Raw genomic sequence first — 15,285 nt, forward strand, 5'->3', positions numbered from 1 at the left:
GATGAGCATTTTTAACCTTCTGTTTACCTTACCACTTTACAACCTAAAACCCACCCTTAATATCCTTTAGGTTGCTTTACTGAGCAGTGAGGAAGGAATCCCCCTATACCACGCTTAGGCTCATGAGGTCATCAAACCTTGAACTATAAGTAAGCCTTCATTTAACAACTCCTCCCTCCCCTCCACAGCCATATGGGAGATCGCAATTTATACTATAGATGTATGTCTATGTCTACTGTGTGTCTTTTTCAATGTCTTATTTTATAGGGTCCCTGAACCTTATTATTCGTTCTTTTTTACCCTTTATTGACTGGAAAGCATTGTTTTTTCCATGGTTCCTGGACGTCCGACTGTGATTGTTATTATATCTTTTTACTCCACAGGTTTCCTCTAACGCCAATTGGGCGCAACTGAGCTTATTCATAAACTAACATTGATAGGTACATTTCACCTAGTTTATTTTTTTGTAGAATACACTTTGACATTCTACATCCCATGTCAGTAAGGTGAGGATAACGTGCATATCCTTGTCCTGAAGAAGGAGTCGCTGTACTCGGAAACATGTTGACACTTTTAATGCTTGATATACCCTAATACGTATATTATCAACCTCACTTTGCACTTTTTAATAATACCAGCCGAGGACATAATAAATAATATTTTCCTACGAGCCAGGTATTTTTTAATTAAACCTCACTTTTTTCACCTCACCTCACTAGCTCACATTTCTTCCCTAAACACACACCTTCACATAGTTCACTACCAAGTGCTCCTACGTAGCCGTAAGTCGCAGCATGCCGCATTCAGTAGAGGGGTGCGAAGGCCCCGATGATGAAGCATGACACCAAGGGGCATGTTGGTGTGTGAGGGGCATTTAAACAACACTGTGTGCTCCCCATCACTTTAGGGATCACCACCACTTTCTGAGTGGATTCCATTTTGTTTAACCATATTGCCAAGGGAGACCGAATCTACTTGTTTCTCTCTCTCCCCCCTTTTTGTTATATTTAAGTGGTTAGCAAATCAACATTCACACTAGAAAGAAAAATGGTCGGGTGGAAAACTTTTTTTATATACATATAGGTATATAAGATATATATGTGGTGAGGGGGAACGTAAAAATTGTTTATAGACAAATGGACAAGTGCGCATAGAATTTTTGTTAATGGCGCAGAGGAAAATGGGTTGAGCCTAGAATACATGTAAAGAAGTAAGGTCATGTACAGGTATCTTGTATTTGATTAGAGAGGATAAGCCAATAGAGACATACATTAGGTAAGGGACATACCTTCTGGCTGGTTATAATTCCGTGCCAGCCTTAATGTGACTGTGAAATTCCAAGAAGAGTAATTGCTTCTATCCTTAATGTTTCTGTGAATTACATTTGGGATAATAGTAGTATTAGACCATACTCTACGTATTAACTGATATTTATGCATCCAAAAGTAGTGCCAAGGCAAATGCATGCACCCCCTAGTGGCGAGTGCACACGGTAATAAGTGAGGTGGCGTAAGTTACAGGCTCAATATCGGCAGAATCATCACTATCAGCCCAGGTAGGCTGTTCCTTACTCTTGGAAGAGAAGCATGGAGAGACACAATGGATGAGTGAAATTGAATCAAGATGTGTGGTTTAGAAGGGGAGGGTCTTGGGACAATTGTAGATCCTTCCCGTCCATTCTCCATGTTGTAGCTCATTTCTTCTTTCAGATAAGTGGGAGTAGGTTGGTGCTGAAGGTGTTAGAACCTGGGCTGCTCCTAATATTTTCTCTCTCACCTCCATCTTGCCATATGCTTGGGGACAGTGCATATCAGAGCTCCATTTGTAATGTTTCTCTATTCAAGAAGATATATTGACTGCCATTGTGGGATACCCACATGTGAGAAGTTGGCCTGGTATAGGATGTCCACTATCCTAGTAGGCATCTTGCACCAGTCCAAAAAACCCTTATTGATGCTAGGTTATAAAGTCAACCTTATAGAAAGCTATCCTAGTGGTAGCTGTGAAGAGCAGCCTTCAGGCTAAGACTTGGAGACGAGTTAAGCAAGTTGTTTTAATTATAATCTCTTAAATGATCAAATGAAAGCACACCACGCAAGGTATATGTCAAATATATATGTATTTATTCTAAACACATCCCCTCTGGATTCTTCATGAGGTCAGAGGTAAAAGTACAATGCAAGGAACTTAATTAGCATACGATAAGTTGCACAGTATACATTATGCCCTAGGAGCCTCACAAATCATATACTAAAATAGTGGTATAAGAACCATGTGAGAGTTAGAAAGCAGGCCTAGGGCCTGTGGAATCGCTGGGGCTGCCTAGAACCACCAAAGATTAAGATGTAGGAGGCCCACGGGAGACAAGTGCAGTGTCTAAACACAGCCGCGGGTTACCATTGACTCTATGGAGAACGAACAAGTTACAAAGTTACAATTTAAGAGCACTTCCAGATAAACTATATTACCTTTTAGACTAGGACACTTCGAGAGTCAAGACCCACGGGAGCAACAGAGAACTTGTGTTACCTCACCCAGGGAAGCCGGATGCATAGGTGTCTTTTGTTGTCGGGTTTCGCCGTCAATTCCAATGGAGAGCTGCGAAGAAGTGCTGGAAGCGACCAGAGGAAAAGTGTCCAGATAGGATCGAAGGGTAGGTCAGATATGTGAAGAACCTAAAAACAGAGGAGACAGAGTCCAGTTCACTAGCCAGTGACCAGGATGGTGATAAGAAGATGCCAGCCAATGTCGAGTGATTTCAGGGAAAACGGTGAAGCTTGTCTCTTCAGCCACGAGGACCAGGAGGCGTGGACCACAATCAGGAGCTGGCTTCGAGCTGTCCCATAAAGAATCTAGTTGACTGTGGTATCGGTATCCAGATTGAACTCAACAAGCTTTGGCAAACACAATCCACACAAGATAGAGATGGGCTTCGGTGCAGACCAGCTTGGTCTGAGGTACTCCTCCTTTAGAGAAGAGTGAGGCCAAGCCTGGGGCAACCAGGAAAGCTAAAGAAAGTGAAGATTGGTCTTGACGGTGGCTCACTAGCCAATGTACTAGGAATCGCAAAGACGCGTCAAGCTGAAATGCACAAAGCTGGCCCATGGGACACTCGTGGAGTGTGGGCCTCTGAGCTTCAGTGCAAAAGGTGCTCAGGGCAGTGGCTTCAAATACCCTAATGCACAACTTCGGGATTCTTCAGGAAGTAGGTGCAGGAGCAAAACTGCAGGATGTCCAGGAATTCCGGTCCCACGTCTCTCATGTCCGCCACAGGTCTCAGCTTTGCTGGGAGCGCAGGTCAGTGTCAGAGATGTCTGGAAGTCCATGTTCTGCATTGCAGATTCTTCAGGATCCATTGGGAGCCTCGAAAATGCAGATCGGCAAAGATGCTGTTGGTGCCTGTTTTACAGGGTGGTCACTCCTTTACCACAAGGGAAATTTCTTCCGTCTTCCAGTCGATATGGAATGTCGTAGGTCCAGGAATTATGTATCGGAGTTTCATCCAGGGTAATCTAAAGTCATAGGGACTGGGGTTCTATTCTAATAACAACTTTAGGGGTTGGACTAACTCTAAGGTCCCTCCTATGGGTGGACCTAGGGAGGGAGTGGTTACACCCCTTCCCCTTTGTCCAGTTTTGTGCCAGAGCTGGGGCTGAGTGCCCCACCAAGTGGTTTGAACTGGGAAATGCACGGGGCATCTTATGTGCCCCAGGCAGTGTCTAGAAAGCATTCACTGAATGCAACCCACCCTGCCCCAATACACTAAAGCCTGTCTGTGGAGGTGCCAGCGCCTTTCTGAACAGGAAACCTATTGTCCAGGCCTACCTAGCCAGGGATTCATCTGGCAGCAGGAGGGCAGACTCGTGTCTGTGGCAGCAGCATCCATTTTGTGATGCTTGGGCTCTGTTTAACTTTAACCAGGTTTACCAGTAACTACATGTCTTCTCCCTCTAGAAGGGTTGTATGCTACCACCGCCCCCAGAACTTGTGGAGGGTAGTATTTCAAAGTGTTTGACACCTAACGTGACATCTTTTGATAAAGCCAAACCAAAGTTAGCATTACCCGCTGAGATTATAATGCACTTAAGAGTATATGGTATGGCTATATCATAGAACAGCTATAAGGAGATGGTTCTGAAAGCTGCAGAGGGGCTCAGCTCAAGCTAGGACACCCTCTCACACAAAACCAAGCACTCTGTCTCCAGGATTGTCAAGGACTGCCATAGGAGTGACTTATAGGTTACTATGTGTCTGTATAATTATAGGTAAGGGGGGATTACACCACCTTACCCAGACTGTAAGTACAGACATGTGGTGTCAGTTTGGAAGGCTAACCAGGGGTGGCACAATACATGCTGCAGCCCCTGGTAGGCCTAGGGTGCACCTAGGCCCTGGGTACCTAATGTACCATATACAGGGGCTCACAAGGGTGACCTAGTGACCAATCTGGTATGTACCTAAAGTACATGGTATCAATTTAGAGATAGTAGAGCTAGGCTGTGGGCCTGATTAGCAGGGCCACAGCAATACTAAAGTTGAAAAACCATTGAAACACAGCAAAAAGTAGGGCCCGGGTAACCATAGGAAGCCAACCCTACTGTCCTACACAACCCCCCCAAACAAAGGGACATTAAACTAACCTTGACCAGTTGAGTCTTCATGTTCTAAGTGGAAATATCTGGAGAGTCCACCTGCATTGGCATGGTTACTCCAAGGTCTATGTTCCACTGTATAGTCCATCCCCTGTAGGGAAATGGACCATTTGAGCAGTTTGGGATTTCACCCTTCATTTGTTTTAGCCACAAGAGTGTCTTGTGGTCTGTCTGAACTGTGGAGTGAGTATCAAACAAGTTTGGCCTCAGCTTCTTCAGGGCCCATACCACAGCAAATGCATCCCTCTCAAAAGCTGACCAACTTTTTTCTTTAAGGGTCAGCCTTCTGCTAATAAAAACGCTACTGGCTGATCCTGACCTTCTTCATTCAATTGTGATAGCACAGCCCCTACCCCAACTCAGAAGCATCTGTTTGAACAATGAATTCTTTGGAGTAATTAGGACTTTGCAGAATTGGTGCAGTGCACATGGCCTGCTTCAGGTCATCAAATGCCTTTTGACAGCTGACTGTCCACTGAACTTTTTTAGGCATTCTTTTAGAAGTTAAGTCATTCAGGGTTTTCACAATGGAACCATACGCCTTGGCAAATCGGCTGTAGTACCCAGTCAGGCCCAAGAAAACCCTGACCTGAGTTTTGGTGGTTGGAGTTACCCAGTCCATTATGGTCTGGATTTTGCTCTGCAATTGTTGAACCTGGCCTCCACCTACAAGGTGGCCCAGGTACACAACCTGACTCTGCCCTATCTGGCACTTGATAGCCTTGATAGTTAGGCCTGCTTTTTGCAGGGCCTCGAAAACATTTTTCACATGGATCAGGTGATCTTCTCAGGTGCAATTAAAGACAGCAATATCATCAAGATAAGTTGCACAGTAGTCATCCAGGCCTGAGAGGACTTTGTTCACCAACCTTTGAAAGGTGCATTTTTCAGACCAAAGGGCATCACCACAAACTGATAATGCCCACTAGGGGTTAAAAATGCTGTCTTTGGCTTGGCATCATCAGCTAGCCTGATTTGCCAGTAGCCAGCTGTCGGATCAAATGTGCTCAGATATTTGGCAGAGGCCAAATTATCGATGAGCTCATCTGCTCTGGGTATTGGATGCGGTACAAAGGGGGGTGGTGATGGACGGAGCATCTGAACCAATCAAACACTCACACCCAGTCAACAGATCTGGGTTTAATCCATCACCATTCTTTAGCCCACTCTGCCACCCCAGTTCAGACATGGCCATATGCAAATCAGTCTGACACTGTGCCTCATGGGTATTGGATGGGCATATGTCTTAGTGACAGCATTTCTGACCTCTGTAGTCTACACAAAACCTCATCTTACCACCCTGGGTGTGAGGTTTTGGCACAAGGACTCCTGGAATAGACCAAGGGCTATCTGAAGGTTCAAGAACTCCCAATTCCCTCATTTTCTGGACTTCAGTCCTGATACAGTCCCTTACATGATCAGGTTGCTTGTAAATCTTATTTTTAGCAGGCATACTGTCCCCAGTGTCCACTTCATGAGTGCACCAGGTAGTATGACTTGGAGTCAGTGAAAACATATAGCTGTATTCCTGCAGAACATGTCTGCAGTCACTTTACTGCTGGTCAGTGAGGCTTCCTGTCAAGGCTACACCATCAATTGACCCATCATCAGGGTTCTCAGAGAGCAGGTCTGGGAGAGGGCCACTCTCTTCCTCCTGTCCTTCATCAGTAGCCACGAGCAAGCCCATGTCTGCCCTGTCAACATATGGTTTCAGTCTGTTGACATGAAGCACCCTATGGGGGCTTCTGAGAGTTCCAAGATCTACCAACTAGGTAACCTCTCTCTTCTGTTCAACAGTGTGGGATCCACTCCACTTGTCTTGGAGAGCTGCTGGGGCTGCAGGCTCCAACACCCACACTTTCTGTCCTGGCTGGTAAACCTTCAGCACAGTCTTTTGGTCATGCCAGGCTTTCAGTAATTTCTGACTGGCCTCCCGGTTTTTTGTTGCCTTTTTCATGTACTCAGCCATCCGGGAACGGAGACCAAGTACATAGTCCACAATGTCATGTGTTGGGGGTTTGAGAGGTAACTCCCATCCCTCCTTCTCTAGACACAATGGGCCTCTGACAGGGTGCCCAAGCAGAAGTTCAAATTGGCTTTAGCCAACCCCCTTCTGAGAAACCTCCCTGTATTCAAACAAAAGGCAAGGTAGCAGGATATCCCATCTCCACCTAAGCTTTTCTGGGAGACCCTCATTCATACCCTTTAAGGTCATGTTGAATCTTTCAACCAGACCATTGCACTGTGGGTGATAGGGTGTGGTGAACTTATAGTTCACTCCACACTCCTTCCACATTGCAGTCAAGTAACTAGACATAAAGTTTGCACCTCTGTCTGACACAACCTCCTTAGGGAAACCCACTCTTGAGAAAACTCCCAAGAGGGCTCTTGCCACAACAGGTGCTGTAGGAGTCCTAAGTGGTATAGCTTCTGGGTACGTGGTGGCCTGATCCACTACTACCAAGATAAACCTGTGCCCAGAGGCTGTTTGGGGATTCATTGGTCCAACAATGTCAATCCCTACTGTATCAATGGGAACCACCACCTCCGGTAGTGGTATAACAGGGGCCTTTGTAGTGCCCCCTACTTTGCCACTGGCTTGGCAGGTTACACAGGAGCGACAAAACTCCTTTTTGTCTAATGACATGTGGGGCCAGTGAAAGTGAGGCACACGCCTGTCCCATGTTTTGTTCTGGCCAAGATGTCCTGCAAGAGGAATATCATGGGCTAGTGTCAAAAGGAAGCCCCTGAATGCCAAAGGTATGGCCAACCTCCTGGAAGCACCAGGCTTGGGGTCTCTACCCTCTGAATACAGGAGCCCTTCATCCCAGTAAATGTTATGGGTGCCACTAGCATTCCCTGCAGCCTCAGCATCAGCTTGCTGTCTGAGGGGTTCACGTGAAGGTCAGTCCAACTGTGCCTGCATCAGATCTGCCCTGGAAGGTCCCCCTGATCCAAGAAACTCAACCTGATCAGGTTCAAGTTCTTCCAGAACAGTTCCTTCTTCAGGCTCACAATCATCTTCCTCACTCTGAGGCAGGGGGAAGGCACAGCCTTAACCCTACTGCTCCTTTTCCTGGAAGGCAACTGGTCCATTATTCTGGAATCCAGTGCCTGTTCAGTGTTGCTCTATTTGACCTGTTACTTAGTCACTGCAAGCACATGTGCTGAGATATCTAACATTTCTGCATGTGTCTAAAACTCAACTTCAGACCAGGCTGAAGTCTCTAGGTCATTGCCAAGCAAACATTCTACAGGGAGTACTGAACTAACAACAACCTTCTTAAGGCCAGTTACTCCTCCCCAGGAGAAATTAACAACTGCCATACTATGTGTGGTAGTGACATTGCTAGCATTGGTCACTTGGTAGGTTTCACCAAGTATGTACTGTCCAGGGTCCATACAGTCAAGTATCACCATTGTGACACTGGCACCTGTGTCTCTGTAGGCCTGTGCCTCTTTCTCATTGACTAAAGGAGTTTGTCTGTACTTGCCCATATTACTGGGACTCATAGAGGAGGACATATCCATGCTGTCATCACAGATCAAAACAGCTTGAGTTGGTGTTTCGACTAGGCCAGAACCCATCTCAGTTCCCAGGGTTAACCCTACTACACCCTTCTGCTGAGAACCACCACTTGGAGCTGAACTAGAGGGAACAGTTGCCTTAGGGGCAATGGTGGCTGGAGCTGTCTCCTTTTTGGTGCACTCACTGGTCCAGTTAGTATTGATCTTACAAACCTTGCACCATGGTTTCTTTGGACCTTCTTTCTTTTTGGATTGTTGGGGACCCCCACCAATTTAAGCTTTTTGTCGACCTTGTGAAGACTTCTGGTCTTTAGCTTTCTCCCCACCCTTTTGGTCTTGCTTCTTCTGGTCACCACCTTGGTTCTGTTCCTTCAGCTTCACACTGGTTTCGTCTGCCTTCTTACCCGATTCTTGGGGAGAGGTCAGATCAGAGTCAACCAAGTGCTGATGCAACAACTGGTTCTAACAATTATTAAGAATCTGTTCTCTCATGACTAGACTATACAATCCTGCATAGTCACACACTTTACTGTCCAGTAACCAGCCTCTCAGAGCCTAAGTAGCACAATCTAAAAAGTCAGTCCAGTCCTGAGTCTGTGCCTTCTGTGTATCTCTGAATTGCAACCTATACTGTTCAGTGGTTTGGCCAAACCCATCTATTAGAGCACTCTTCAGGACTTTGTAATCATCAGCATCCTCTTCTCTTACAGTGAGGAGCTTATCTCTACCTTTGTCTGCAAAGGATTTCCACAAGATTGCTGCCCACTGCTCCTGGGGTACCTTCTGTACTTTGCAGGCCCTTTCCAATACAGTGCTCCATTTGTGGATGTCATCCTTATAGGGAAGGACAATCTTGTTTAGGTTTCTATGGTCTTAAGACCTATCCCTACCACTAGGGATATTGCTGCCACCAGGGGACTCCCTTCTTCCTAGCTTCATGTTCCCTCCTCTCAGGAGAACTTCCTCTCCTAAGAGATGAGGCATAGGACCCTATTGATGAACCAGAATGGTCATATTCCACTGAAGGTGATCTTACACTTCTAGGTCCACTGGTAGGCCTGCATGGGGGATAGAGGGAGGCCTTATTAGGCCCTCTCCATCTCCAGGTAGCCCTGTGTCTCCCAGGTTGGGTTCATTAACCACTTTCTGGTCTGTATCCTCATCATCTTCAGAGTCCTGATGGACAACCCCACCAGGATCTTCTTCTGATGATGGATGGCCCCCCTCCTTACGACCTTGGGTATCTGGCTCTGATGCTTTGGCTAAGTCATCTATCACTAAGATATCTATCAGGTGTTGGGTGGTGGAACTCTGTCCTTGCTCTAATTTCCTTATGGCACTCAAACCTCTTAACTCTTGGAAAGAGAATGTGTCATACTTAGAAGGCAGCACTGGGATGTCTTCTTGCAGAGGCACAATAGGCTCTGCCTTTAAAGCCATGACTAGTGAGGTGTGGTGTGTGCACCTACCTACACTACTTGGTTTCCTACTAGAACTGCTCTAGGAGTTGTAGTCAGGGTGTGCTAGACCCTTACCACCAACAACTTCTAAGTTCAGTAGAATACATGTGTTATAAGCTTGATCTATATGTACCTACTGGTACCTTGATGTGATTTTTCAAATGATATTCTCAAGATTATTTGGTAAAACAATGCAAGCTCTTATCTGCTAGAAGACGTGTCCTGCTGCCTACTTAATTTATGTACAACACTGTACCCATCCTGGGAGGTGTTAGGCTCATGCAAAATGTATCTATAGGTCACTTACGAACGTCATTGTAATTCCACAGCTCTGAAGTATTTGAAGAGGCACTGAAATGCTCTATAAATCAATGTGTTCATATTTTAGCATAGTCTTCACTAGCTTGACTCTCGCAGGTAGATGATAGGTAGCTAGCTGGTCCTCACACGGTTGAATTGTTTGAATGATTAAATGTTTTTTTTTTTTTTTTTTTTTTTTACAGTACTCACTTTCAGACTATGAGCATATAATGCCTGGAAACCAGATTAGCCATATATGCCTACCTGTTTAGTTGTGTATTTGAATCACACTAACGGGGCTCCAATGCTCCGCCCACTCTTGCACTCCTTAGCCTGTACTTGTTTTAAGGATGTGTAACAGCTTGTTTGCAGAGCACGCTCAAAGATTGATCTTGGGAATAAATGAACATTACAATGCAATGCAATGCAATGCAAATCATTCATCACGTCATATAGTCTCTTCAAAATACAAAAAAGTGTAGTCTTTTAAGAGGCTTTTCACCTTAGTACATCAAAATTATTAATATATCACTGTGTGAAAATGTCATGTGTATCCTATATGTGGACTAGATTTTTATTATGTTTTTTGCCAATTGTTTAAAAATGTTTGCTTCAAAAATGTTCTCAAGGACAGAATCTACCCCCCTCTCGAACCGACCTAATGTCAGGGCTCACTTGCTAAGTCAAACTCACCCCCAACTTTTACGCCTCACCACTTTGAAAAGTGACCAGCTGCTACTGAATTTACGGCCGTATTTATTACAAAGTGTCTGGGCCCAGCAAGTCACTTTGCTGTGCTGTGTCACTAGGAAAGGGTTGGAATGTGCCATGTTTAAGGCAAGACGGTGCAATGGACTGCCTAGCACCAATGCAGGTACCCTTACACCATGCTGCAAGGGTGCCTGTGTTGCATGCCGGATTGCTTTTGTGCAAGAAGGGGCACCTTACTGCACAAAAACAATCCTGAGAGGTGTTTTCCTCCTTCTGTGTGTACTGCAGAATCCAGCACACATAGAAATAAGAGAAACTAGGAGAAATAATTGTATTTCTTGCTGTTACGCCTGTCATCGGGAGGCTTATCTTTTTGGAGCATTCCCAGGTTTACCTGTTCTTATAAATTTTAAGAATGCGTCAAAATCCATGGATGTTGCATGGGAACACCCACACAACATCCATGTAAACCCCTTCATGGCACAGTGTAATGCAGCGCAGAGATTTGCGAGTAATGTAGCCCTTGTGTGGCTATATAACTCTCATTTTCCATTTGCGTCTCTATTGTACCACATAAAGGGCCTTCTAAATATGATTCTTAGTGTAGCGATTCTCCTCAGAATATCTTTTCCCCATAGAAAGTGTGTGGACCGGGACTGGTCTTGTATTTGTTAGACTGAAAACATGAGACACAATTAGTCGTAGATCAGCCCAGGCACTTGATGCAGATGAACGCCTATTTGTTTCTTAATTATCACTGATTTCCACTGGCTCTATTGTGGGAGGTGAATTATGGCTGTAGAGTCTTGATATACAAAGCCCTTGTGAGGTTGCAAACCCTGTGATTCAAAAAATCTCACAGTTTGCAACCACAAAAGGGAAACAAATCTATGAGTCAGAAATGTTTTCAGTCACAATTATATAAATATTTTTTTACATGGATTTCCCTTAATATAAAATAATTTGTGTTGGGTCATGCACACCCTGATATTAGGCCCTGCTAGCTTTTTGCATATAGCACATTTCATGGGTTGCATTAGCCTCACATACACACATGCCAACTAGAACACCATTGGGCATAGTGAGTGTACTTACTGCCACAACCAGATCCAGCCTCACTAAATAAATGACTGGTGCAAGATACTCTGGATAATACACAGGTTTCTCCATCATATATAAGTTTAAACAACCACTTCACACTTTCGATGGCCCCATACTTAGGGTTGTTTTACCAATACTACACATAAACTACATGTTGAAAATTGGATTGTTAGTAGCAATAAGGTCACTAACACAACATAGGGCTCAGAATAGGTATTAGAATAGTATTCCCTTGCTCAACCTTTGGTCGTTTAGATGCGAGCACTCAGGCTTAACTTCAGAGAGAGGTATGTAAAGCATTTAAAAACACCAATTCAGTAAATAATGAAGACACAACACACAATACAAATCCAACACTAATCTATAAAAATAGGACATATTTTTATCTGACACTGAACAAAACAAAAATCCAATGTAGGGAACAAGAGATATGATTTTTTTTTAATTTAGCAAAGTCATAGTTTCAGGCCAACCACGATAGAGCCCTGTGTGGCTACCCCTCACAGTAGACCTCGGTTTTTACCTTCTGACTTAGAAACTTTTCTGGAGTTTTTTCTTTTGGGGTCCGTTGAAGCTCCACACCAGTCTGTATTCAGTGAGGATTCGTTGGCTTGCCTTTCGGCGAGCTCCTGGTCAAACTTATGGAAGTAAGACCTCCGGAGCTCTCCAGCGGCAAGAACCAAGGATCCTGGCCAGCTCGTGGATGAAGGTGGGTGGCTTGATTCACGTGTTTGGATCTAGTCACCTCTTCTACCTTCATACTTAGAAACTTTTATGGAGCTTTTTCTCCTGGGGTCACTCAATCCTCTTCACCAGGGCCAGATTGGTGAGAGTTTTCCAGCTTGGGTTTCAACTACCTCCCAGTGAAGCTATGGAAGTGGGACCTTCAGAGCTTTTCAGCGAGATGAACCTGGAGGGCAGGCCAGCTCATGGTTGAGGATCGCTGGCTTTGCTAACCAGGTCGAGTCGGTCAACTTATGGAGTATTTTTTCAAAGTCTCTCCAAAGTTCCCCAATCTCCTGGCACTTCTTCCTGAAGTTCCTTTGAGGGTCCCTGAGTAGCCAAACTTGACTCCAAGTGTCTGGAAGCACCAATACAGTCCTTGAAAGTCTCACAATCCACTTGGACAAACCACTTACAAATCCACTGGAGTCACTCCAGGCTCGGGAGTCTTGATCATGATGGTCCAGGGGAGCTGTATTAACCTGTGGCTTGCAGGGGGTCCACTCTTTACTCCTTATGAAACAAGTTTGATCCACAGGGCTGTAGTTCCAGATTGTGCTGCTGGTCCAGTCAGTCAAACTGCAGGGCCTGGTTGATGCAAATCACACTTCCAGCGTGGACGCTTCATCTTCTGTGGTTTCAAGCAGCAGATCTAAGAGGCTCATCTCAGATACTTATTTAGTGTTCTCTGGGGTCACACAGGATGGCGCTCATGTCCAATGAGGTGCATGAGAACACCCCAGAGCATGACCATTTCCTCCAAAGTGTGGCAAAGTGGTCTCCGGGAAAACACTATATTTCCAAAATTCAATATGGCTGAAGTCTCAGCAGAGATGCTAGAGCTGGCTAAAACAAACTCCAGGGTGGCTCATCTCCATAATCTGCCCCCCCCCCCCTGGCATTTACACATCCTTTCCTTAAGCCCGCCATCTGGCTTGGTTCAGGGGGAATGAGCATAGATGGACCTAGCTTTCTCTGTCTGTCCCCCATGGCCTTTGAAGCTCATGGTTCACAATCCCTTCCCATTGCTCTGGCATTCCTATGTCGCAGAACCCTCTCATCCCAGAATGGCTCTTCACCCCAGGTGCACTAAACACTTCATAAAAACAGCCTGGCTAATCCACTCAACTCTGGCTAATCAGGGCAGATCACAGGAAGGCTGAATTTTGGCCTACAGACAAAAAAAGTCATAACTTTCTTTCTGAACATTTTAGGATACATTTACAACAGCATGTTGTTGGACTTATTAATACAATTCCCTAAGTCCTAGAGAGATTGTTCCTAGTGGGAGTTATAAATTAATAACTTCTTGCCATGTTAACCTATGTGGCTGGGGATCTGCACTGGGAAAAATGAACTGGGCAATTTCTCCAACACCAGGGCTTATAAAACATCTTTTATAAGGACCCTGTCTATATCTAAAGGGCCCTCCACCCCTGCGACAACTAAGAGAGACTTTACGGTGCTGAATATGTAAACACATTGCAGCTCCTCACTCCACAGTGCTCCTAGCAAAAAAGTCGATTTTGGGAAGCACTTTGCTACCATTAGGGAAGTGAAATGTACAATTTCACTTTTCCCAGGGCATATAAAACCCTCCAAGAACCTCCATATACGTACCTGACCCCACCCCCTCAACCCTCCACCCCAGAGAAAACCTGGCAAGACCCTAATTTGCCCGACTATTGTAGTTTATTAATTTTTAAGTGACCCAAACAAGTTTTGGCACAATTTACATTTTAAAAGTAGTCTTGCAACACAGGGCTGCTTTTATATTGATCTCAAGCCTCAGCAGTGTCAGTGTCCTTAGGGGGGTATTCTCAAAAACGTGTGATAATCATCTCCAAAATAGGTCAATGCAATTTTTAATATATCACCGCCTATCGCGGGAAAATAACGCTGTGTTACCGTCGTATTCACAACACGGCGGTAACATGCGATAGAATCCAGATAATGCATCAAATGTCCGCAGTTAAATTACAGTGACAGCGATAAAAATCCAAAGCTGAACGTGAAAAATGTGGCGAAGGTCCCAACCGCGATAAAAAATAAGCGATAAGCTGCGACAGGCCTGCAATTCACACATGTCAGGCGGTAAAAATCACTATCAAAGCAGAAAAAACACAAACCAAATCAAAACTACTGCAAAGCACAATGGAGGTAGCCGGAGCAAGTACAGAGGACAACCAGAACCCCACAAGCCCCACTGAGAACCAGCCTGGGACCACGGGGTCAGGGCAGGGCAAGTAGAAGAAGAAGAGGAAGAAGCTGTTCAGTCCGCAGGAAAACAGGATCCTATAACAGAGGTGATAGAACACCATCCACTACTGTTTGTCACCTCCAAAGTGTCATTGGGAAAAAAAATGGAATATGGCAGTGGACAAGGTGAATGCAGTTGGAGTGCTGAGAAGGACAACGGAAGAGGTCAGAGGCGCTGGAATGATGTCAAGCAAACTCAGAAACAACCAGAAGGCAGCAATGCAGACTGGAGGTGGGAGTCCAGTGAAACAGGAGGAGCTGGATGAGATGGAGGAAATAGTGTCCACACTCATAAGTGTGGAGACGGTAGCAGGAGTTGGGGGACAGAACACTGCACAACATGACCTGACACAACAGCAACAAGGTGATTAATGACCCGGGACTGGGGGGATGGAGGGAGATGGGCACAAAGGCACACTTGCTCAATAAAGTATAGCACAGTGCACACCCACCATGACTCTGGATCATTTCCCTGATCCGCTTGGCACACTGCAGAACACCTAGAAACACCTAGAAACAGCAAGTAGGCCCCGGTCAACTATGTGCCCAGA

Source organism: Lissotriton vulgaris, chromosome 3_2, assembly GCF_964263255.1.
Source record: "Lissotriton vulgaris chromosome 3_2, aLisVul1.2, whole genome shotgun sequence".
NCBI classification, from domain to species: Eukaryota; Metazoa; Chordata; class Amphibia; order Caudata; family Salamandridae; genus Lissotriton; species Lissotriton vulgaris.